Genomic DNA, 24,737 nt, shown 5'->3' with positions numbered 1-24,737 from the left:
AGGGGCGGCGACCTGGAGGAGATACCCACGCCCCAAGGCTGAGGCCAGGGGCAACGGGCGGGAGGAGCTACCCCACGCCCCTACGCCCGAGGCCAGGGGCGGCGGCCAAGAGGAGCAACTCCACGCCGGAGGCCAGGGGCGGTGGCTGGGAGGACCAACCCCACGTCCAAGGAGCCGTGGCTGCGCGGACGCAGGAGGGCCTAGAGGAGCTATCCCACGTTGAAAGTCAGGAAGGGCGGCGGTGAGGAGATACCCCTCGTCCAAGGTAAGGAGCAGTGGCTGCGCTTTGCTGGAGCAGCCGTGAAGAGATACCCACGCCCAAGGTAAGAGAAACCCAAGTAAGACGATAGGTGTTGCAAGAGGGCATCAGAGGGCAAACACACTGAAACCATACTCACAGAAAACTAGTCAATCTAATCACACTAGGACCACAGCCTTGTCTAACTGAATGAAACTAAGCCACGCCTGTGGGGCAACCCAAGACGGGCGGGTCATGGTGGAGAGATTTGACAGAATGTGGTCCACTGGAGAAAGGAATGGCAAACCACTTCAGTATTCTTGCCTTGAGAACCCCATGAACAGTATGAAAAGGCAAAATGATAGGATACTGAAAGAGAAACTCCCCAGGTCAACATGCTACTGGAGATCAGTGGAGAAATAACTCCAGAAAGAATGAAGGGACGGAGTCAAAGCAAAAAGAATACCCAGCTGTGGATGTGACTGGTGATAGAAGCAAGGTCCGATGCTGTAAAGAGTGATATTGCATAGGAACCTGGAATGTCAGGTCCATGAATCAAGGCAAATTGGAAGTGGTCAAACAAGAGATGGCAAGAATGAATGTCGACATTCTAGGAATCAGCAAACTGAAATGGACTGGAATGGGTGAATTTAACTCAGATGACCATTATATCTACTACTGCAGGCAAGAATCCCTCAGAAGAAATGGAGTGGCCGTCATGGTCAAAAAAAGAGTCCGAAATGCAGTACTTGGATGCAATCTCAAAAAGGACAGAATGATCTCTGTTCGTTTCCAAGGCAAACCATTCAATATCACAAGTCACACAATATCACAATATCACAATATCAAGTCTATGCCCCAACCAGTAATGCTGAAGAAGCTGAAGTTGAACGGTTCTATGAAGACCTACAAGACCTTTTAGAACTAACACCCAAAAAAGATGTCCTTTTCATTATAGGGGACTGGAATGCAAAAGTAGGAAGTCAAGAAACACCTGGAGTAACAGGCAAATTTGGCCTTGGAATATGGAATGAAGCAGGGCAAAGACTGATAGAGTTTTGCCAAGAAAATGCACTGGTCATAACAAACACCCTCTTCCAACAACACAAGAGAAGACTCTATACATGGATGTCACCAGATGGTCAACACCGAAATCAGATTGATTATATTCTATGCAGCCAAAGATGGAGAAGCTCTATCTCCAGGAGCTGACTGTAGCTCAGATCATGAACTCCTTATTGCCAAATTCGGACTTAAATTGAAGAAAGTAGGGAAAACCACTAGACCATTCAGGTATGACCTAAATTAAATCCCTTATGATTATACAGTGGAAGTGAGAAATAGATTTAAGGGCCTAGATCTGATAGATAGAGTGCCTGATGAACTATGGAATGAGGTTTGTGACATTGTACAGGAGATAGGGATCAAGACCATTCCCATAGAAAAGAAATGCAAAAAAGCAAAATGGCTGTCTGTGAAGGCCTTACAAATAGCTGTGAAAAGAAGAGAAGCGAAAAGCAAAGGAGAAAAGGAAAGATATAAACATCTGAATGCAGAGTTCCAAAGAATAGCAAGAAGAGATAAGAAAGCCTTCTTCAGTGATCAATGCAAAGAAATAGAGGAAAATAACAGAATGGGAAAGACTAGGGATCTCTTCAAGAAAATCAGAGATACCAAAGGAACATTTCATGCAAAGATGAGCTCGATAAAGGACAGAAATGGTATGGACCTAACAGAAGCAGAAGATATTAAGAAGAGATGGCAAGAATACACAGAAGAACTGTACAAAAAAGATCTTCATGACCCAGATAATCACGATGGTGTGATCACTGACCTAGAGCCAGACATCCTGGAATGTGAAGTCAAGTGGGCCTTAGAAAGCATCACTACGAGCAAAGCTAGTGGAGGTGATGGAATTCCAGTTGAGCTATTCAAATCCTGAAAGATGATGCTCTGAAAGTGCTGCACTCAATATGCCAGCAAATCTGGAAAACTCAGCAGTGGCCACAGGACTGGAAAAGGTCAGTTTTCATTCCAATCCCAAAGAAAGGCAATGCCAAAGAATGCTCAAACTACCGCACAATTGCACTCATCTCACACGCTAGTAAAGTAATGCTCAAAATTCTCCAAGCCAGGCTTCAGCAATATGTGAACCATGAACTTCCTGATGTTCAAGCTGGTTTTAGAAAAGGCTGAGGAACCAGAGATCAAATTGCCAACATCTGCTGGATCATGGAAAAAGCAAGAGAGTTCCAGAAAAACATCTATTTCTGCTTTATTGACTATGCCAAAGCCTTTGACTGTGTGGATCACAATAAACTGTGGAAAATTCTGAAAGAGATGGGAATACCAGACCACCTGATCTGCCTCTTGAGAAATCTGTATACAGGTCAGGAAGCAACAGTTAGAACTGGACATGGAACAACAGACTGATTCCAAATAGCAAAAGGAGTTCGTCAAGGCTGTATATTGTCACCCTGTTTATTTAACTTATATGCAGAGTACATCATGAGAAACACTGGACTGGAAGAAACACAAGCTGAAATCAAGATTTCCGGGAGAAATATCAATAACCTCAGATATGCAGATGACACCACCCTTATGACAGAAAGTGAAGAGGAACTCAAAAGCCTCTTGATGAAAGTGAAAGTGGAGAGTGAAAAAGTTGGCTTAAAGCTCAACATTCAGAAAACGAAGATCATGGCATCCGGTCCCATCACTTCATGGGAAATAGATGGGGAAACAGTGGAAACAGTGTCAGACTTTGTTTTTGGGGCTCCAAAATCACTACAGATGGTGACTGCAGCCATGAAATTAAAAGACGCTTACTCCTTGGAAGGAAAGTTATGACCAACCTAGAGAGCATATTCAAAAGCAGAGACATTACTTTGCCAACAAAGGTCCGGCTAGTCAAGGCTATGGTTTTTCCTGTGGTCATGTATGGATGTGAGAGTTGGACTGTGAAGAAGGCTGAGTGCCGAAGAATTGATGCTTTTGAACTGTGGTGTTGGAGAAGACTCTTGAGAGTCCCTTGGACTGCAAGGAGATCCACCCAGTCCATTCTGAAGGAGATCAGCCCTGGGATTTCTTTCAGCTAAAGCTGAAACTCCAGTACTTTGGCCACCTCATGCGAAGAGTTGAGTCATTGGAAAAGACTCTGATGCTGGGAGGGATTGGGGTCAGGAGGAGAAGGGGACCACAGAGGATGAGATGGCTGGATGGCATCACTGACTCGATGGACGTGAGTCTCAGTGAACTCCAGGAGTTGGTGGTGGATAGGGAGGCCTGGTGTGCCGCGATTCATGGGGTCGCAAAGAGTCGGACACAACTGAGCGACCGATCTGATCTGATCTGAGCCATTTCTGGTTCTTTTTGTCTGTAGATTGAGGGACAAAGCACTGTGTTCAAAAATTACATGGATTACTTTTTTTTCTTTCAGTGTATTTATTACATTTATTTCAAATATGGTAGGATCCATTTATTTTCATTTGAACTCAGTTTTACAGTTCCTTCCATCTGGTTGATTTCATACTATATATTTTTTAATGTATGGAATAGTAACATAATTTCCAAAGTCAACCTACATAAAAGGTACACTCAGAGAAGCAGCACTCCCCTAAACTTCCCTCTAACCGCCCTCTCCCACCATCCCTTTTGTAGATAGCCAATTTCAGTAGCTTCTGGTTTATCCTTCCTGTGTGTCTTTTGAAAAAAGTAAGCAGATACCATTATGTTTTCTTTCCCTGTTTCTTACATGCGATATGCTCTCTTTTGCAGTTTGCTTTTGTCATTTAACAGTATATCCCGAAAATCACTTCATATCAGTTCAAAGAGATCTTCCTCACTCATTTCACAGCTGTGCCGATGTGGATCCATTGAATGGATGTTCAACTAATCTCTTAAGGGCTTTGACATTTAGGTAATTTCCCATAGCTTGCAATCACAAATCATACTGCCACGAACCACATGTATTTAACTCATTTCCATGTTGTTGACCTGTAACTTCAGAGTAAGGGCTTCCCAGGTGTGCAGCGGTAAAGAATCCACCTGCCAACACAGGAGGCACAAGAGACGTTGATCCCTGGGTTGAGAAGATCCCCTGGAGTAGGAAATGGCAACTCACTCCAGTATTCTTGCCTGAACAATTCCATGGACAGAGGAGCCTGGTCCATGCGGCTGCAGAGTCAGTCATGGCTGAGAGACTGAGCACTCAGGCGCTTCTTCAGTGTAAGTTTCTGCAGTTCAGTTACTGAGTGGAGGGCAAACCTGTATGTTGTTTTCTTTCTTTTTTTTCTTTAAATCCTGGGAGCCCGTGTGCATTTTTTTCCTTTGAAATAGTCTCCCATTTTATTGCTTACATTTGAGAAATTCTGTTCTATTTATTTATTTGGCTGGGATCTTTCTCAGTGTGGTTCAGGGAGTCTTCAGTTGCAGGGCATGGGCTTAGTCGCTCCGCAGCATGATGGATTCTAGTTTCCCAGCCAAGGATCAAACCTGCATCCTCTGCATTGCAAGGTGGATTCTTAACCATCAGACCACCAGGGAAGTCCCTGTATGAAGTTTTCTTAGGTGTTCACAAATTCTCCGTTGTGGAGTCTTGGGTCCCGCAATCCCAGCAACGTCTAAGACAACCTGTGTCCCCACTGCCTCACCAACAGAGCAGGTTATCAAAAGTCTGAAGTTTTGCCAATCTGATGAATGAGAAATGTCTCAGTGTAGTTTTAATTAGCACTTCTCTTAATATTTTCACTTGTTTAAGGGTTATTGTTATATCATTTTGGGTGTGTGAATTTTCTGTTAGATCTTTGGCACATTCTTCTAAAGAGAGATATCTTTAAAACTTCTTTTAAGATTAAAAAAAAAGTTAGGGAGTTCCCTGGCAGTTCAGTGGTGAGGATGCTGTGCTTCCACTGCAGGGAACCCAGGTTTGACCCCTGGTCTGGGAACTAAGATCCAACATGCCCCTCAGCACAGCCAGAAACAAAAAAAAATTAATCTTTTTTTTTCTTTCAGTTTTTATTATTTATGGAGAAGGAAATGGCAACCCACTCCAGTACTCTTGCCTGGAAAATTCCATGGACCTAGAGCCTGGTAGGCTACAGTCCATGGTGTTGCAAAGAGTTGGACACGACTGAGCAACTTCATTTTCTTTCTTTATTATTTACATGTTAGAGATATCTCATTTTATTACTGCCATGTAGCATCTAGCTCCTCTATGCCAGGCACCATGCTGGGGACTAGGAATCTTACACCTGGGTGGTCACAGTTTAGAAGGAGAGAAGAATTTGACAGTGTCCTAAGAGTTATAATTTTGTTGTTGTTGTTTAGCCGCTAAGTCACGTCTGACTCTTCGTGACCCCACGGACTGTAGCCCACCAGGCTCCTCCGTCCATGGGATTTGAGACATGAAGGGTGGGAGGAACTTCTGCGCCTGATGAAATCTAGGAAGGCTCCACAGCAGAGGTGAACTAACCTATCAAAACTCCAAAACATAGACAGGTGAATAGACACAGGTGGGAAAAGACCGGGGGAGAGGAAGGCACGGCCGGGATTCCAGGGCCCTTTCCAGCACTTTCTGCCTGACCCTGGGGCTTGGAGGCAGAGCTCATCCCCTCCTTCCCAGCCCTCTCCCTGGGCCTTCCCCGTGCCCTCCCATGAGTCAGAGTGCTGCCAGCTGCCACAGCTACTCTCACTTACCAAGTTGGTTACACTAGTGGGGGTGGGGGGTGCCTTCTGTTCTTCACTACTTTAGACCCAACTGCTCAGCTGTTTCAGGCACAGTTGGCCTTGCTGCCTTGACTGTGGGCCTGTGTGTGTGTGTGTGTGTGTGGAGGGAGGGTGTTGGGTGGGGGTCACATGCCCAGAAACATCCACAAGAAGTGCAATCCATTACCGAGAGCTCATGTTTCTCTCACATGCCTACAACCTGTGGGTTTGCAGTTAACATTAGGCCTCACCTCTCCTCTGCCACCTCAGACTCCCACCATCCCAAGCTGGGGAGGGCTCTGGTCCTGTCCCTCCACCTTGCCACCCCAGAGAGGGAGGGGACTCGTGGATTCGCTGGGCTAGGTCTGAAGTGGTCAGGGAGGGCTTGCCGGCAGCTGTGGGGTCTGCACTAGTCTGGGAAAGCTGGGTGGGATTTAGAGAAGCCAGAGAGGTAGTGGGGAGCATGAGCACCCTTAGGAAAGGCAGGGATCCAGTATCCAGCACAGAGAGGAAGGTCCCCGGGAACACAAGTCAGGATGAGCTGCGGTCATAAACAACCCAGTGAAACAGATCGCCAGTCCAGGTTCGATGCATGAGACAGGGTGCTCAGGGCTGGTGCGCTGGGATGACCCTGAGGGATGGGATGGGGAGGGATGTGGGAGGGGGGTTCGGGATGGGGGACACATGTCCACCCATGGCTGATTCATGTCAATGTATGGCAAAAACCACTACAATATTGAAAGTAATTAGCCTCCAATTAAAGTAAATAAATTAATTAAAAACAAAAATACCAACCCAGATTCTCTGAATCTCTACGCATGAACATTCTTGCTTGAGCCACATATAATAGTAATGAATACAAATGGACTGTGTCAGGGGTCTCCCTCTCTGACTTTTTCCTCTTGGCTCTGTTTTAAGCTCCTCCATTTGGCTGTCTGGACATCAAATCTGTTACTTCCGAGACTGCAGCATGCAGGGCGGCATCGCAGGGCAGTGGGGGTGGGCAAGCACTGAGTTATCCCAAAGGGCGCAGCCCCGAGGCCCTTGAACATCAGAGCTGTCTCATCACCAGCAAGGCCCGGCTCCTTAGCCGCATTACCAAATGGCCGCTGTGGCTGCCATGTGTCCAAGTTCACCCAATTAAGCCCGGATTAATTCCAGAGGTGTTGGCCTTCTGACGCCAGGGTGTGGGGCTGAGAGGGCCTGGTAGTGGGCCCACATCCGAGCATCCAGGAGGGTCCCCCAGAAGCTGCCTGGCAGGGTGGGCAGCGAAGAGGGCTGTGCCTCAGTCCCCAGTGCCCACCTGCCAAGGGCCCACCAGCAGTGCAGGACAGAGTTGAGATCAAGTGCCATCTCGGCCCTGACCGGCTTCAGGAGGGGAGTGGGGGTAGTGGGCCTCATGGCCGAGGAGACTCTCCCATGTAGAACGCACTTCCCCAGCCCTAGGGGCTCCAAGAGGTGCTTCGGGCAGAGTGCCAATCCCCCAGTCCCTCCCTAGTCTGAGCACTTGAGGGCGGGCATTTGAAAATCACTCCAAGACATTGCCAGTCTAGAAGAAAGGCGTCTAGACCTCAATGCCTTCACAAAATGAGTCAAAGCCCCTTCCTCCTGAGCAGGCACGTTGGCGGCATGCACACCTGAGCCCCTCGGGGATCACGGCTTCCAGGCAAGAGGGAAAGGGGCAGAATGGGATGCCCGAGAAAGACCGCCCCCTTTGCCATTCCTCACCGGCCGGCCCAGGTCCCTTCTCTGGTTCCAGGCTTCCCATCTGTTCCGGCTGTAAAGGGAAGATGGTCTGTGGGCTCTTCCCTCTCCTGGGACAGCCCCCAGCTGCCCATAGGAAGGATGGAAATGGATGACACCAGAGACCCTCCCCCAAACCCATCTCCCCGGCCTCAGACAAAAGAGAGTGGTCCCAGCAGAGCTGAAAGGAGACTCCAGCTGGACTGGGTTTCAGGGTGAGCCTCTGGCCGTTGGCAGCTTGCCTCCTTGGTGTGCAGGAGGGAGAAGAGGCTGCCACATACACCTTCCTCTTCACCTGTGGCTGATGTCAGTGAAAGAAATTTATGTTAGCAGTGGCTAACATTTTTTAGCAGTATGTCTCTAATTCTTTATGTGCTAAGGGCTTCATGTGCATCATCACATTTAAGGTAAGATGCTTCGATTATTTGCATTTTTTTTAGGTAAGCAGGGGGATCCTAAGGTCAAGCACCTGGACCGGGTCAAATGGCTAGAGAGGAGGTGGGTCAGGGGTTCACCGTAGGCGGTCTGATCTGCTCCGCTCCGTGCTCCTCTGGAGCGGATGGCTCCGTTCAGCGGTGAGCAGGTCTGGGCTCCCCCAGGGCTCCTGGTGACTCCCGTGAGCCCCTCAGGCCACAGTTCTCAGCCTCAAAGTGAGTGGGTATCAGATTTACCAGCTAATTTTCCCTGAGTGCCCCATCCTCTCGCTTCTCCAGCCTGTATCAGAACAGGCCGGGGTGAGGCGCACAGCCCGTAAGTGGAAGAAGCCCCCGCAGTGATTTTGATGCTTCCCGGAGCCTGCCCCCAGAGGCCTGCTGCCTGGGGACCTGGCCCCTCAGGTCCCTGAGAGAAGCAGCCTTGGTCCCATCTCATGTTCTGAAGGAGCCCTAAGCCTGCTGCTGGCTTCCTGCACCTTCCCAGTAGTTCAGAGTTTTTGCACATTTCCAAGGCAGGCACAGGGGTGTGGACGTGAGCACATTAATACCCATGCCCCGGGCCAGGAAGCTTGGTCGGGGGTGAGAGAAGATCCTGCCTACAGAGATTTAACTTCTGGCCCCCCACCGCCCAGCCCAGCACTCCCCTCACCTCACTGAGCCCAGCCCGCAGCACGGAGCTGGGGTTATTCCACCTAATTGTGCATAAATTTGAACATTTCCATAATTAAAAAGCGAGGTTTTTTTTCCTAATGGCTTGCAGGAAGGATCAAATGAAGTACTGGCTGACATGTGCTCTCCCTGTGCAGGCGTGAGGCATGATGGCAGGATTATCTGGCTCATCTCTCTAATTCTGCCTGAAAGAGGGTCTGGTGAAAGCTCAGGGCACTGACCCTCACTGGGGGAAAGACACAGAGGCCCACGGAGAGTCACCAAGTCACCCATCTGTGGGGCAGGGACAGAGGGACTTGTAGCTTACACAGTGTATTTGTTTTGTCTGTTTGATTGGAGGTAGAACTCTGTAACAAAAAGAATACAATGTGACAAATACAAAATTAAAAGGAGTACAAACTTTAAAATTGATCTTGAATGAGGAAAATAGCATGCTAAATTACAAATATCAAAAAAAGCTAAGCGGGACCACTGGTGATTCAGTGGTTAAGATTTCTTCCTTCCAATGTAGGGGATGAGGGTTCGATCCCTGGTCAAGAAACTAAGATTCCCACATGCCTTGAGGTCAAAAGAACAAAAACATAAAAAAACAAAATATTATAACAAATTCAATAAAAACTTTAAAAATGGCCTACATCAAAAAAAGAAAAGAAAAAGCTAAGAGATACTACAAATTTCACAAAATACAGAAAAATAACAACATTTTAAATTCATTTACAGCCCAATCCACCTCTGTTGTACTTTTCTTCTATCTTTTTCGGAGCTTTATACTCTTTGATTACCTTTTCTTGAGACGATTCTGAAACTGTTCTGTTCTCCACAGAGAAAATAGAAAGATAACCTTGTCTTTCCTCTAATGTGGTTTATCTAAATTTGTTCTTTGACTATGGATAGTTTAGAAAATGTTCACGTTCACACATTATTACTGTATTGCAGTGTAAATGTTTATGATTATTGCTAAATTGGGGGAAATGTCTATCGGTTCCTTTGGATGTAAACAACAGGAATTCAGGGCATTTCAAGTTTCTGTGTTCAGATCATCCAAAAACTTAAACACACCAAAAATGTGATAAATTATATTTCATGTGCTTCCCATTTTGAGAAAAAGTATGATGGGTATCATGTTTTAAAAAATCATTCAAAAAAAAAAAATCATTCATGACACTTGTTTAAGATGGTAAGGAGGGGGAGGGGTTGGCTACTACAATGGAGTTTTGTAGAAGGGAGAGACAGCATGCTCAACCCTAAATACAGCAATAAAAATGGGGATTTACAGCCAAGGAGCAGGAGCAGGGTGGTGGTCAATGGATGGAAAATTACGAAGAGGAAGCATCAGGGGGAGGGGTTACCTGCTAAAGGCAGGATAGGGTGATCAGGCATCACCAGGGGGTACTAGAGGAGAGAGTGATCAAGTAAGGGATTAGGGGAATCTGGCTAAACTGACTGACGTAGCAGGAGTCTTGCTAATACTGGGCGATGGAGAGACAAACACAGAAGCCCAAAAGGCAGGGCCCAGTTAAGAGAATTCAAAGGAGCCTGACTAGAGTCTAGTCAAGGAGAGAAGCCTTATCAATCCTAGGACTGCACTTCCATTTTGAACTGGGATTGATAAGAATTAAAGTTTCTGATTTTATGCATTTGATGATCAGAAGAATGTTTCCCAGACTAGCTTCTGGCTTCATCACTTCAAAATTTATTTCTCCTGCTGTACCCACTGTTCACAGCCCAGCCTCAGGGGACACACACACATTGTGATACAGTCTCTGGCCCTGCTCCTTTCACAGTGAATGGCAGGAATGTGCCCAGAAGCCATTTCTACACCAGCGAACTACAGTCAGGCCTCCATACGTGGGGTTCTTCATCTTCAAATCCAACCAACCGCCCATGATGGATTCATAACTGCTTACATAGTATTTAAATTGCATTAGATATAAGTGATCTAGAGATGATTTAAAGCAGGGATCCCCAACCCCTGGTAGGGTCCTTGACCTGTTACGAACTGGGCCACACAGCAGGAAACGATCTGGCAGGCAAGCAAGCTTCATCTGTATTTACAGCTGCTCCCCACTCATTCTGCATTATGGTGAGTTATAAAATTATCTCATTATATATCACAATGTAATAATAATAGAAATAAAGTGCACAAAGGCTTCCCTTGTGGCTCAGCCGGTAAAGAATCCGCCTGCAATGCCAGAGACCTGGGTTCGATCCCTGGGTGGGGAAGATCCCCTAGAGAAGAAGGGAAAAGCTACCCACTCCAGTATTCTAGCCTGGAGAATTCTATGGACTTGTATAGTCCATGGGGTCCCAAAGAGTCGGACACAACTGAGCGACTTTCACTTTCAAAGTACACAATAAAAGTCATGCACTTGAATCATCCCCAAACCATCCCCCCAACCCCCTCACCCCCATCCGTGAAAAAACCATCTTCCACAAAACTGGTTTCTGGTCCCGAAAAGGTTGGGACCACTGATTTGAAGTATATGGGAGGGGACCTTGCTGGTGGTCCAGTAGCTAAGACTTCTGCTCTCCCGATGCAATGCCTGGGTTTGATCCCTGGCCGGGGAACTATATCCTTCATGCCCACAAAGAGTTTACTTGCTGTGTCTAAGAGTTCATAATCCGCAATTAAAGATCCTACATGCCTCAAGATCCTGCGTGCTGCTGCCAAGACCCAGTACGGCCAAATTAATAAATATATAAAAATAAAGTACATGGGAAGATGCTAGCAAGCTACATGCAGTGACTACACCGTTTTATATGAGAGGCTTGAGCATCCCCATGGATACAGAGGGATGGCTATTCATGGAGTGGCTGCAAGCCCTTCTTCACACCACATGGCCATCTGCCTGCTGTGCACTCTGCCCTATTCAAAGTGCTGAAAGGGACCCTTCGTGCAGCTTCAAGACAAGCAAAGACTAAGTATCACCAGGAGGACTTCCTGCTTATGACACTCAGAACCTCTAACCTGGATTTGCAGGGACCTTCTAATTGGCCATTTCATCTCCATCTTACGTTCTAGTGTGTCCTGCACTCAGCTCTCAAAGGACCTGATTGCATCAGGCACATAGCACGGTGTCTGGTATACAGATAGAGTTTAATAAGTGATATTCAACTGGATGAATGCATAAGCAAACAAGTATCAGCCTTTAAGAACTCCATAGGGCTTCCTACTCTGACACTGCTTCTCTGTGAGTTTTGCAGTTTCAGTTACTATATTCTGTCTTCTCATCCCCACACATGGGCTGCTATCTGTCCAATTATCAGTCCTGAGTTTGGCCCAGCAAACAAGGTCATTTGCTGACCTTGTCATTGCCATCGTAGTGACCATAAAACCTAAACAATCTACTTGACTTTCGAGGCCTTCTACAATCAACCCCACCCTAAATATTTATCTAGACTATGTTCCCTCTGACCCCCTTCCTAGTTTATTGTTTCAGTAAAGGAAGTAGCCTCACACATGTAAGAGGTACATTTACTTTATGTTAACATGACATTGACTGTATTTTAAATAGGTCAACTGTAGAAACGGGGAAATCAAAACAGCCCAGAGTGAAAAGCATGTACAAGCATGAACATTCATTTTCTTACCATCTCTTTTCAGTGAATACTTTCTGCTTTCATCAGAGTTCAGAGCACACCATTTTGCAACATGTTCTCCTTCTCTGTGATAACTGAACACGTTTTCTTCTGCCTCCATGGTTTCACCTCTAGACACACAAACCTTCGAGGTTAAAGGAAGTGGAGCAGTGCAAGGGGTCTTTGTCAACATTGAGAGAAAAAGTGGCCAGGAACCAGCTTCTGTTTAAACACTCCCAATGAATGGAACCTCCCCGTCCCAAGGCAGCCAGTCCCACTGGTGGGGGGAGCTACTTTTTGGAAGGTGCTTTGGTTCTCTGTGAGCTGAGTGGCCTCTGGGAGCCTCTGTGTTCCGGTTCTGCTCTCTGGAATAGCACAGGAGAGCCTACATGTCCTTCCCGTCAGCATGTCCACTCTCCAAAGGCGGATACAGCATGAACCTTTTCTAGGTTCAACAATCCTGATCTCTCATCCTCTCCGGTAGCCCCTGAATTCCCTTTTGCACCATTATCCTTCCTAGGCTATTAAATCACTCGTTCAGGGAGAATTACAGGTACCTTTTGCGTACATCTTCATGATCTATTATTTCTAGATTTTCTTCCATGAGCTTGCATTTTCCCATTAGAAAAAACATACAGTAGCATACACTGTTACTTTTCTGCTGTTCTGCGATTCCTTCTTGCTCCTAATGAGCTGAATCCTTAATGCTACGATGACGTCCTCTGCTGTGCATCCCTCCCACCACGTGCTTCCTCTGGCTCTTCAGTGGCTGGACCAGAGCCCACTGGCTGCCACTGGGACCACGCTCCAGGTTGACATTCGTCCCCTTGTCCCGCTCTGGGGGCAAAACTGTTCACACTGTGACAGAACTCACCTCCCCATCACCCAGCTCACGTCTCTCTCATGTCCACATGGACAGCACAGGAAGCTTTGCTCAGTGCTTGCCAAAATACTCTTTGCTTTTCCTAACATGCTAACAATAAATATGTTGAGTGATTGAAAAAAAAAATCCTTTGGTAATGGGGATTTGGGTTTGACATGATTTAATGAATTAATTCTGGCATGAGTATGGTTCTCTGTAAAGTGCTCCCGGACCATCTGTCTAATAATTCTAGAATGCTGTGGAGTGACATTAAGCTTACATCCCAGGAAGCATATTATTCTCTTTTTGAAAATCAAGACATTTTGCTCCCTTGGGCTGGGTAGTCCTTCTCTTCTCTAACCCATCCTACAGTCTTGTCTCCTCAGGCCATTTGGGATCATTCCGAGGATTTATCCTTCCCTGAACTCCTGTAACGACTCATAACCAGAAGGAACAGCAGCAACAGTAACAGCTACCACCTATTAGAGCTTGTTCTGCACCAGACTCTTGGCTGAAGGGCTTTATATACCTTTATCATATGTATCAATTAATCACTGTATCATACTTTTGAACATATATAATTAAACTTTTAATCACTTGCATAATGGATGCTATCATCATCCCCATTTAGCAGATGAGAAAACTTGAGATTCTGAGACGTTTAGGTTCCAGTGTTGCTCAATGTCCCTTAACTAGTGAATAAACTCAGGTTTGTCTTGGTCCAAAGTCTGAGCTCTTACGTCCAATCCCCCAGGTATGAGTATCTGTGTTACACAATTTCACCTTTCACTTTGTACAATTCTCCTATTGTTTCTGGGACTTTCACCTTAATATTTCTGGCACCTCCTGGACAGCACCCACCCCACCAAAATGGCCTTAGGTACGCTCCTTGGCTGCTAAGTGATCTTTCTTGAATGCTGTCCCTGGTTCTGTCTCTCGCTGGGGGCCAGCAGGATCCATCCCCTAAATGGCCAGGCGCTGGGAGAAGCCGCCTTGGAGGGGTTGGGGCAGGGATGCCCAGGGCTCGGCTGTCTCCACCTCTCACTGCAGGATGAAGAAGGGACCCCCGTGCAGAAACCAGAGGGATGTTCTCAGCCCGCTGAGCCCCTGGGAGGATTGACACTGCCACGTTTTCTGCCTTCTGTTCTCTCCCACTGAGCCCCTAGGGGCCGAGGCCTCAACTGATAATTCTGATCATCTAATTCTCAACAAGGTCTTTCTAGCTGGTAATTGAATTCTGTATTTTCCTCCCAACCTAGTCAGGGGGCCTTACCCGCACATCTCTTGAGCAGAACACTGGGCCAGGCTTGCTGGGAGGGGCGCAGAGGCGTGGAGACCCTTCTCAGCCTCCACACGTTCGTTTCGGGGGCCACAGGTGCAGGCCGACCACAGAACCACATGGCACGTCCAGGACACTGTCCTTTGCAGGGCAGTCACTGCACTTAGGAGACTTCCAGGCCATAAGCTGGGGAGAGTGTCTTGGAGGAGAGTGGCCTGCAGGCAGGATTCTGATAGACAGGAGGAGAGGGGGAGGACGGGCCAAGGCCTGGAGGTGGGACACATTCAGTGACGAGTCAACCCGCCTGGACAGGCCTTCAAGCCTTCAGCCAAGGAATGACTCCTGAATGCTCAGGCCGTCGTCAAGAAGTGTGTGCAAGTGGTGGGGGTGGGGAGGCCGGGGCCACGTGCCAAAAGGCCCAGCCTGACCATGCCTACCTCCAGGCCTCCGTCTACAAAACCAAGGGAAAACCTAGTGGTGGGGCTGGGTGCAGAGGGTTCCTCAGCACTGTGCAGACCACCCGGTGCATTGAGCCCGGAAACAGGCTGTTTCCTCACCCTCAAGTCCCACCTGTTTCACCATCTCCACCCCTTCGGCAGGAGGGCCTCAGTCACATCTGACCTGTCTCGGGGTGACCAGCCCCTCCCTGACCTCTCCGCTCCAGCCGAGTTGTTCTCTAGCACATTCTCCATACACACCGCCTCACGGGCCCCCAGCACTGACACTCCCCAGTGGCTTCCCAGGGCCCTCAGGTCCAGACGTGGTGATGAAGCCTTCTGAGGCTTTGTTCCCCCGTCTCTCCAGGGTCATCTCTTGTCACATGAAGCTCCCAAGATATGGGGTTGCTGTGAGCCTTCAGCACATATAAGAAACCTCCTCCTTTGTTACTGGTGAGATGACCCTGCGGTCCCACTAGCCAGTAAGGACAGGTGCAGTGTTATTCACACCCAGACGGCTTATCTCCAGAGCCCAGCTTCTTCAACACTAGATTATAGTCCCTTGGAAACTTCTATGGGCACCCCTCCAACTTGTGGTGAACTTGGGTTCACTCACAAGCCTCTGCTGCATTTAAGGCTTCTGCCTACATGGCGCTCCCCGCCACCCATGAAAGCCCTCTCAGATGCCTCACCCCAGGAGTGGGTGGGGGCAGTGATTGCCCTGCTTTGCTCCACATTGGCATCACCTGGGGATCTTTTTTAAAAAACTACTGATGCCTGACTCTCAGACACCGTGATCAGATTGCTGCTGGATTCCCTGAGATGCAGCGAAGTCTGGTAACTACCGGCAGTCATTCTTAAATCAGAATATGCACCAGCATCCCCAGGTGGACTTGTTAAACAGATAGCCGGGCCCACCCCTGGTTTCTGACCCCGTGTACCTGGGTTAAGGGCTGAGAATTCACACCCCAGAGTGTCCCGTGCTAATCACCACCCAGGCACCCATCACATCTGTGTGCTTCTTTTCTTGGCTACCTCAGCCTGGCCAGGAGCTTCCTGCTCAGTTATGTGCAATAACAGGTGTCAACATGTGTTGGATCAATAAGCCCATGAGATGCCAGGCAGGCTCCGACTGGCACTCTGCAGCCATCCATCCTTGTTTCTGAGTGGGAAAGGAGCTGTTGTTATGACTGGTGCTGTCTTTACTGAGCACAGAGTGGGTGGAGTAAGTCGTTCAGGTCACAGCAGGAGAAAAAGGCAGAGCTGGGGTGACAGGGGCAGCCTGACTGTCCTTCCCTAGGCGACCAAGACCTAACCTCCCGGACTCCCTCACTGAGATTCCCAGCGAATTTCAGAGCGTAGGTCTCCATCTATTGGTAGGAGGGAGCAGTATGCTTTAAAATGACCTCATAAGGGACAGCACTGAGAAGACTAGATCAGAATGCACACAAAAAGTAGTAGAGTAAGTATTGTTTAGTAAAATACACATGTGCAAAGATCCATACTGGGTGGTGAGATAAAACGCACGTCCTACTTTGGCTCATGGTCCGAAAACCCTGCAGAACCCTTTTTCCAGGCTGCTGTCAACGACTTCACTTTCACTTTTCACTTTCATGTATTGGTGAAGGAAATGGCAACCGACTCCAGTACTCTTGCCTGGAGAATCCCAGGGACAGGGGAGCCTGGTGGACTGTTGTCTATAGGGTCGCAGGGAGTCGGACACGACTGAAGTGACTAAGCAGCCGTCAGCGGAGAAGAGCGAGGTCGGCCCCTGCTGGGCGCCGCCAGTGTTGCACCAGGAGCCTCCGTGGCCGTGAGGTGGGCAGGGCCGGGCCTGACTTTCAGGACAGGTGTGGGGGGCAACACCCGTTTTCTCTTGGGAGCAGTTCAAACTACAAAAACATAATAAATAAATAAGAAATGTAATGAAATGTTCATCTGTCTTAATTTCTAAAGTACTGCTCTGGTCGTCTGTCCCACACCGTCTTCCCTGTGGTCAGACTGCTTCATCCCGTCCTCTCATCTCCCCAGGAGCTGAAGCTTGCGGGCACGCTGGGATCTTACACCCACCCGGCTCACCGGTGAGGCGTGGTGCTCCAGGCCCCCTCGCTGACTGATGAGCCAGCTCTGCAGAAGGGAGCGGTCGAGGGTCACCGGGCACTTGGCTAATCATTCTGAGCACCAGGCAAGACATGGTAAGGCTCCCTTTCCTTGTGGCAAAAGCAGAAGGAAACGGGGCATCTGGGGTGTATTAAGTAGTGACTACCAGGCAGCTGTTCGTAGAACCTATTTCAGCATGTCTTTCTTCCTCCCTTATTACCCTCAGTCTACAGACGAGAACACAGAGGTCACAAGGCTGACGAGGAGCAAGTTCCAGAAGCTGGGGCTGCTGACTTCTAGGCCAGCCCCCTGGAGACAAAGGAGGCAGTCGAGGGGACTGGGACCATTTCCCAGGTGGGCCTCTTCCTCCTCTAGCTTTGCTCCGTCTCCCAATGTCTCCCTGTGCTGTTCCCGAAGGAGCTGACACCTTACAAGGTGACAGACAGTCGTAGAGTGGCCCTTCCTGGCTTAGAGCGAGTTGCTGTGGTGGCTTTGGGCTTAAATCTTAGAGGTCCCCAAACCCTAACTGAATCTGTAGTCCTACAGAAAACACATTTGGTGGGGAAAGCAAGGACCCAGCATGCCCCCAAGGGCTTCAGTTCTTCCTGGGGAGATGAGAGGATTGGATGAAGCAGGCCAACACAGGGAAGTCGGTGTGGGACTGACAACCAGAGCAGTACTCACTTTAGGAATTAAGACAGATGAACATTTCATTAAATTATTTATGTATTTTGTATTTTGAACTTCTCCCATGAGAAAACACATTTTCACGGCTTTAAGCCATAACCACTTTCTGCTGGAGGATGAATCTGTCTAAAGGAAGCTTTCTTGTCTACCATGCGCCCAGATGGTTTGGGGTAGCCTGTTTGGGAGCTGAGGATGGCTGAGTTACTAGTGGCAGAAGGAACTGGAGATGAGGGCAATTAGCAGGAGGCAGACGAGGATCTGGGAAGGGATGAGGAGGAGCAAGGTGCCCACAAAATGGCACAGGTATGGGCTCTGCAAGAACCCAGACCCGGCCACACGCCCAAATGTTTGGTGTGAGGTGATTTTGTAGAATGAGAGGATTTCATGTCCAAGCTTAAATCCATGATGGAGCAGAGTGCACATGCAGATACAGGAACCAAGAGACAGAGGTGATCCCCAAAACCCAAGTCCATAAACATCTTGAAGGGAACTTGGGATTCCCACAGGCATTCCACAGAGGACAGGCTCAACTGACGTCCTGGGGTGGGGGGACCCCGAGTTTCCACAGTTGCCTTTTGCTCACTTTTGGAACATCTGAGGCAAGAAAATAGACAAACTGCCCAAGGAGACTCATTTGGGAAAGCAGAGCAATACAAAATCGCAGTGCAAAATATGATCCCCTATAATCCATCAACAAGCAGTTATTCATAGCCTGTTACCCCACCACCTCTCCCCTGCAGAAGGTCATGTCTCCCAGACATGCCAAAAACAAAAAGCCACCAGGTTAACCCTTGACAGTCTACACTCCCCTACCCAACTGTGTGTTTAACTATGGCCACCCTGCCTCCTTCCAGCCTCAGACGAAGTTTTCCTTACCTGATTCAAGTTAGGGCACCTCTGCTCTGGTTTTTGGTACCACAGATGTCCATGGGTCCTCTCTTCCATCAATCATCCCCTTTCTGAATCCCTACTTGTTCTCTGTCGTTGGCATATACAGGGTGTTTGTCTTTCCAACATCTTCCTAAGCTCTTCCTCTCCTCTATAGCACCTCGTAGCTCATCCCAACACCCCTTTTGTTCACCTCAAAGCTCGGGAAAGAGTCTGTGCTTGTCTTCACTGCCTTTCAGTCCTCCTTCCCCAACTCCAAACTGACCTCTGCCCCCACGCTGCTAATGAAATCACATTACTAAAGGTCCTCATTGCTAAACTAAATGGACGATTATCAGTTCCCACCTCCCCTGCCCCTCTGTAGCATTGACCTGCTGGCCCTCCTGGCCCTCCTGGCTCCAGGGAACTCTGGTTTTCACAACCTCTCTCTCTCCTGGTTTTCTTCCTACCCCTGATCTTCGCAATCTTAGAACAGTTTCTCAACTACAGTGCTATTGACATTCGGGACTGGATAATTCTTTGTCATGGAGATCGGACTTGTGTGTTGCAGGGTGTTCGGCAGTGTCCCTAACCTTCACTCCATGCCAGAAGCAGCATCGCACCCGAACACTGCAACAACTAGAAATGGCCTCAGGCATTGTCACATGGCCCCTGGGTGAGAACCACTGCTCTACAAGGGTGTTTCTCTTCCATGGGTCTCTTAAATATGGTTGGGTTTTGCAGGGTTTTTTTGAGGAAGGGCGGTGTGGTTGTCATTTTTATCTGTACTTTATGCTCATGTATAAATCTACATCTCCAAACACACGGCCACTGCCTGCTGCCTGTTTCCACTCTGTCTCCTCAGCACGTCAAGTTCTTAGTGAACTCGGCCTCTTCCTGTCTTAGTTGAGATTCTCCCAAAAGCAGAGCCTGAGACAAGCATTCAGATGTAGGCAGTTTAATTAGAGAGTGATCTCAGGAAATAGGAGTGAGGAACGGAGGAGGCAGAGCAAAGGAGGAAAAGCCAATATGAGGTCCAACATCAAAGCTACTGCTATGAGCAGCGTTGGGGTGGGGGGCCTCAATCCCACTGGACTCTCCAAAGAAGCACGAAGAATGCCCCCCCAGATTTGTCTACCGGCTCCCACAAATGTGAGGCTAGGCATTTATCCCCCACCTAGTGCAGACGAGGTGAGAGCATCCATCCACTGGCTCCCATCCTCCATTCTAGCGGGTTGTCCCAGGGCCATCTGGCTTCCCAGGTGGCTCAATTAAAGAGTTCTCCTGCTAATACAGGAGGCACAGGAGATGTGGGTTCGATCCCTGGGTTGGGACGAACCCCTGGAGGAAGAAATGGCAACCCATTCCCGTATTCTTGCCTGGAGAATCCCATGGACAGAGGAGCCTGGCGGGTTACAGTCCATGGGGTCGCAAAGCGTTGGACATGACTTAGTGACTGAGCATGTATGCCCAGGGCCATTAACTTCCCCAACTTCTGGGCTTCTGGGTTACCTATTTGTTAATATTTATTTTTATTCATTAATTTGGCTGTGCTGGGTCTTAGTTGCGGCATGTGGGATCTTAAGTTGCAGCAAGTGGGATCTAGTTGCCTGACCACAGATTGAACCTGGGCCCCCTGCATTGGAAGCATGGAGTCTTAGTCACTGGACCACCAGGGAAATCCCTCTGCGCTGTTTGAATGACACAAGTGAAACAGATTCCTGTGGCTTAAAAGAAGGCTCTAGAATAGATACCAAAATGGCACACACCGTGTGCTTGAATTGGGGGTGCAATCAACACGAGTCTAAGCTCACAAAGACCTATCACGGCTGCAGCTGAAATCAGAGGCTAATGAAGGGGATGCAGTGCAGGGCCCCCCAGTCTATCCCTCTGCACCACTCAGATCCACAGTAAGTCTATTCAGTCACAGAGGCCTCAAGGTAGTGCTCAGTCGCTCAGTTGTGTCCGGCACTTTGTGACCCCAAGGACAGTAGTGCACCAGGCTCCTCTCTCTGTCCATGGGATTCTCAAGGCAAGAAGCTGGAGTGGGTTGCCATTTCCTTCTCCACTCAAGGTAGTGGTCAGCCATAATTATTCTAGTGAAAACAGTTTGTACAGGAGAGTTAATGGGACAGGTTACAACCCGACTCGCTGCTACAGCAGGTCCAGAGGGCGACACTGCTGATCGCTACCTTCCTTCTCCACCACCTCTTCAAGATTCTCTTTGGTCTAGGTGTTTGCCTGATGCGATGACTCAGACCTACATCCCTGAGGAGTCTGAGCCCTCAGTGGACTTGGCCGTGTCAGCTCAGAGTTGTTATAAGAGCCCATTCTTCTGATACCACCAAGCAGGGAAGCCCTGAGTTCAAGACACACACGTTTCTGAGTGCATCTCCTGAGTTCCAGACGTCCTCTCACCTGTTACGAGTGGACCACTGAGAGTGATGGGGAAAGGGACCAATTCTACATTCACCCTTGATTCCTGGACCTGTGTATTCTTGCAACTAGGGACTCAGTGCCATAGAACAGGTCCACTCTGGGTGACAGTAACCAAACCTAGTGTCTTCCTCAAGCTGGGACCTTAGCTGTTTTTGCAAATCATTCTATCATCCTATGAGATCCGCAACCTCCAGCAATTTGATATATATCAGACCAGAAGATTCCGTGATCACATACCCATCAGCACACTTCCCTGACCATAAGATGGGTCTCTTAGGTGTGATGTTATGAGGCATCACATGTAAATAAGTCAGGCACTCTGTAAACCCTCAGATGGATGCTAGGATAGGTATCAATCCCAGGAAGGAGGAGTCACTGCTCTTTCCAAGGTGGAAGGGGCCGAATGTAATGAACTTTCCTCAAGTAGCTGGCTGCTCAAGGACTTGGAGCCTGTCTCTGAGCTGACACATCGGTCAGCAATGGCGGTGAACAGCACCACCTTGAAGGGAGCCCCTGCCTAGCCTCCATGCCTCCCCATGGCTACCCTATTCGTGGGCTCATTGTGCAAGCCCCAGTGGCCGAGGACAAGGCTGACCTCCACAGGGCGTCACGCTGTTGAGCACTTCCTCTGTGCTGGGTGGTCTCTGGCAAACATTAGCAGGAACATAATGACGACCCACATGCTTTGTGCCCACTCCCATAGGATTGCCCACGTGCTGCTTCCCCTGACCTCCTTGCCTTTCTTTTTTCTCCCTTCAGGCCTGACCGACCAACCAAGCTCCTCTGTCGTAGCCCCCAATACAGATCCTTATGGAATACATAGACTTCTCCCTCTAGAGCACACTCATGGACAGATACACTGCTGCAAGTCCTGCCCACTGGGAGAGGTTCCACTCGTCTTTCAGGGCTACCCTGCTGGGGCTTTAGTGAAACCAGCAGTCTGTTTTTGGCTAACATCAACACATTGAACCAGAACTGGGGTCTTTCTTCCTCCAGCAGCTTGTCACAAGAAAATGCTTGGTGTGAACTGAGGGAGACGGGGGTGTGCCTGGGAGGTCTGGGGAAGAAGCCTGTGCAGCTAGCAAGTCTGTGCAGCTTACTCATGCCCCTTGGCCTTTTGCCCAATCCTAGGTGTACTACTTCCATCTTAGACCGGACTCCTGTTGGTACAACAGGAGGGACACATGAATGGTACAAAACTCAGCTCATCATGAGCAGCTGATGCCTTGGTCAATTGATGCTGCATGGTCAGGGCCCAAGAGCGTGCTGGGAGCTGCTTTTCAAGTGGTGAATAGTTCTCTGCTACAGAAGGCACAGCCTTGCCTCCAAAACCTGTAGGATCCCATGGCACCCCCCTCCTACTGGGGCTTGCCAGACTCCACACCACACCCTAATCCATCAAAAATACCTCCAGCACCACTGAATTTACTGTGTCATAATGGTACAAGCAGCAAGGAAGCTTATATTCTAGCCTGGGTTTGCTGAAGAGCACTTCCTTGCTCTAAGTGGCTCAATGCATAACGGCAACAGTACTTTCAACTGCAGTATGTATTGGTGTCCCAAAGCCAAAGAGGGACATGGCACGTGGTGCTGTCTCCTTCTTAAGGCAGAGTACAAAGGGCAATAACCTGTCATCTCAGAGGGCTATGACGTGGGGCACCCCAAAGCCTCTGCTGCAGTCCCTATACCTGAGTCCTTCTCTGCATCTCCCACTCAGTGGATGTAATAACCCATGAACCTCTCTTCCTGACTCTTCCTTCCTCACTCACATGCTGAATACCCCCATATTCTAACTAAATCATGAAGACTCAACCTCATAAATTGATTTCTTTATTCTGATTTCTCCTCCCTGTTCATCCTACCACCTGAGACAGCCTTATTCATGTAACTGTTCAATTCCTGCACAAGCTTCCTCATCAAATTTCCCACTTCCAATTCCCCATTTCCTTGCTAGGAAAAGCTGCTTCCTCCTCCTCCATATAATACTTTAGGGTTCCCATCATTTGAGGTACAGCTCCATTGCATATGTTTAGATGTTCATTTTCTGCCTCAAAATGCAGGCTTTTTGAGGGTAATACACATTCTATTGGTGGAGATCAACAGCCAGAGCATCTGAGATGCTAGTGAGGCATTCAAGGCCCTTTGCCTCATGGCTCCCAACTCCAGCCTCCAGCACTCACCCACTTCCCCGCCAGTTGCAGTTCCTCCAGAGCCACGCTTTCCTTCTCACCTCCATGTTTTCCAGAGCTTTGGAACAGCATCCACCCACACCCTCCACCTTCTATCTCCCCTGACCTCACAGAGTTCCTGACACCCTGCAAACTTAGCTCACCAACACTGTCTGCACGAGCTCTTCCTCCATTTGTTCACTGCACCCCAAAGATGGCTCAGGGAGCCTTCTTGTTTCCACTGCACTGAGCTCTGTCTTAGTGCTTGTCAGGCTTTGTGACAACGGTTTGTTACACCAGATGGAGTAAGTGACCTGAGGGTGAGGGCTGACTTCCAGTCACCTTTGTGTCCCTGCGGTCTGGCCCAGTGCCTAGAACATAAGAAGCATTTAGTATTTGCTGCACCAGTGAAATCTGCATGGTACAGAAGCAGCAAACTGGCAGCCTGCAGGCTAAGTCAGGCCTGCAGACCAGTTTTGTTTGGCCCACACAGACCCTGGCTGAGCTAAGTCAAATAGGATTGATTCAGGTTACAGGGCTGATGAGACTGATGACACAAAATTGGCCTCTATTCTCTTCAGACTGTCCAGCCAACCAGAGCGATGTACTCAGGCAATACACCAGACCAAGGATGAGCGTGACCACAGCTCCCTGAGCTACCTTTCTCTGCCCCTTACAGAGACGCACCTGGAGTTTGGGTCTCAGCAGCCTACAGGATGAGGGTGGGCCCCCCTCACTGCAGTGGTAGGCCTGCATGCATACTCCCTTCACAGATGAAGAAGTTGAGATCCAGAGAGGTGGCTGACCCCGGGAAGTCACACAGCTTGTTAGCAGTTATGGCAGACCTTGGGACATTCTAATTTTCACCACCCCATGCCAGTTATCACATACCCAAACTGCTGATTGCTTCCTTTGAAGCATTTCACTTCTGAAAAGATGTTCCAAGAGTTTAACTTTGCGACCATGAGATTTGTTAGCAGCCTAAAGACAAGTTTAATTTGGTCTACATGCTTCCTGGCTGAGTCAGCTGAATAGCATTGATTGGTGCAGAGCTGGTAAGACTGCTGCCATCAACTTGGCCCTGGATTCATTTACTCCTTAAGACAATCCCATCAGGGGAGTCCTCCCAGCCCCACTTTAAATGAGTTAGCAACTTGAGGCACAGACAGGTTAGGTGAAGGCAAGACTGACTTAGTGACAGTATACACTAGTTTGGTCCCATCAGTTGTTACAATAATGACACATTTCAATCGCAGTTGACCTATGCCCTAGCCCTGGCGTACCCTTCTGACCATCCTGGTCGCTCCCCAGGATCTGCAGTCCAGCAATGATAGGGTTAATCCGACACCTGCCACAGGAACTTGCTTGAGCCCTACTTTCAGTGCGGGTTCTGACTGGTTGATGCCTATGCTGAAGATTTTGCATGTTTTAACACTGAGTGCAAGGTTCGCATTTTTAATGGTATACAGCTTTAATGTCACAACAAACGAACCTACTCTGCCAAGAGCCCAAAAAGCTAATCAGCAGAA

This window comes from Bos mutus, chromosome 24 (genome assembly GCF_027580195.1).
Source record: "Bos mutus isolate GX-2022 chromosome 24, NWIPB_WYAK_1.1, whole genome shotgun sequence".
In the NCBI taxonomy this organism is placed as follows: domain Eukaryota; kingdom Metazoa; phylum Chordata; class Mammalia; order Artiodactyla; family Bovidae; genus Bos; species Bos mutus.
This window is presented reverse-complemented; position numbering follows the sequence as displayed.